At 35.2% G+C, this 1,425-nt stretch overlaps 1 non-coding gene across 1 annotated transcript; it reads left to right on the forward strand.

Moving 5' to 3' along the window:
- The first annotated feature begins 555 nt into the window (after positions 1–555).
- TRNAI-UAU (transfer RNA isoleucine (anticodon UAU)) lies at positions 556–648 on the forward strand. Its single transcript is given in 2 exon segments — positions 556–593; positions 613–648. It is a non-coding gene; the product is annotated as a tRNA-Ile (tRNA).
- The last annotated feature ends 777 nt before the right edge of the window (positions 649–1,425 follow it).

Genomic DNA, 1,425 nt, shown 5'->3' on the forward strand with positions numbered 1-1,425 from the left:
GATTTTCTGCAATATAGCATGATAATCCATACTGACAGCTCTGGATAGTACCAGCACATTTCTTGCTGGACTTGGTAATGCAAAGAACACAGTAAACAGCTTCACTTTTTCCTCAAAAATAAATAATTGACTATTAAAAACCTAACAGTCTTAAATAAGAACATCAGTAAGCACCACTGGCATAATGGATAAGTCACTGCCCTCCTAAGACAGGGGTCCAAGTTCCATATGGGGTGGAAGTCATTACAGCAAGTGTCTCATCACTAGAATTGATATTTTATCCTTGCTTCGACTGTAAAACAGTCTTGCAGTGTTTAGCTTGCAAAAAATGACCACAGAAGCTAAAATATGACATTTATTATGATAACATTGTTGTTGTTTTTTTTAAACATTTTCTATCACCGTGGACATCTTATTTAAGTACCATCTGGCATGCATGTTCCTTTGTTGCTCATCATTCATCACCAAAAATGATTTTCTTTTTCAATTCTTATGACTGTACTGATTGCATTGAATAAAATCCACATCTAGCATAACAAATCAATGTTGCAAAGCGCTCCAGTGGCGCAATTGGTCAGCGCACGGTACTTATAAGACAGTATCTGTTGAGCAATGCCGAGGTTGTGAGTTCAAGCCTCACCTGGAGCATTTTTGTATACTGTTTTTTTTCCTTTTCTTATGTCATTAGTCATTGATTATAAACTGCTACCTTAATATTTAATATGATATTACAAAGGATGGAAGAAAGAAAGAAAAAACACAAACATGATTGTGCATTTAATTTGTCAGCACACATCTGCTTTGGTTCAAATGCACTGCATATCTTCCTTCAGTCAGCCAACAAAACAGCAATGGAAAAGATTAACATACTGTTGGTAAAGCAGTTGCATCAAATTGATTTTCTGCAATATAGCATGATAATCCATACTGACAGCTCTGGATAGTACCAGCACATTTCTTGCTGGACTTGGTAATGCAAAGAACACAGTAAACAGCTTCACTTTTTTTCAAAAATAAATAATTGACTATTAAAAACCTATCAGTCTTAAATAAGGACATCAGTAAGCACCACTGGCATAATGGATAAGGCACTGTTCTCCTAAGCCAGTGTTTGTGGGTTTAAGTCCCGTCTGAGTTGGAAGTCATTACAGCAAGTGTCTCATCAGTAGAGTTGATATTTTATCCTTGCTTCAACTGTAAAACAGTCTTGCACTGTTTAGCTTGTAAAAAATGACCACAGTAGCTAAAATATGACATTAATTAGGATAACATTGTTGTTGTTGTTTTTTAAACCTTTTCTATCACAGTGGACAGCTTATTCAAGTGCTATCTGGCATGCATGTTCCTTTGTTGCTCATCATTCATCACCAAAAATTATTTTCTTTTTCAATTCTTATGACTGTACTGATTGTATTGAATAAAATC

Source organism: Pseudophryne corroboree, unplaced genomic scaffold (genome assembly GCF_028390025.1).
Source record: "Pseudophryne corroboree isolate aPseCor3 unplaced genomic scaffold, aPseCor3.hap2 scaffold_897, whole genome shotgun sequence".
NCBI lineage: Eukaryota > Metazoa > Chordata > Amphibia > Anura > Myobatrachidae > Pseudophryne > Pseudophryne corroboree.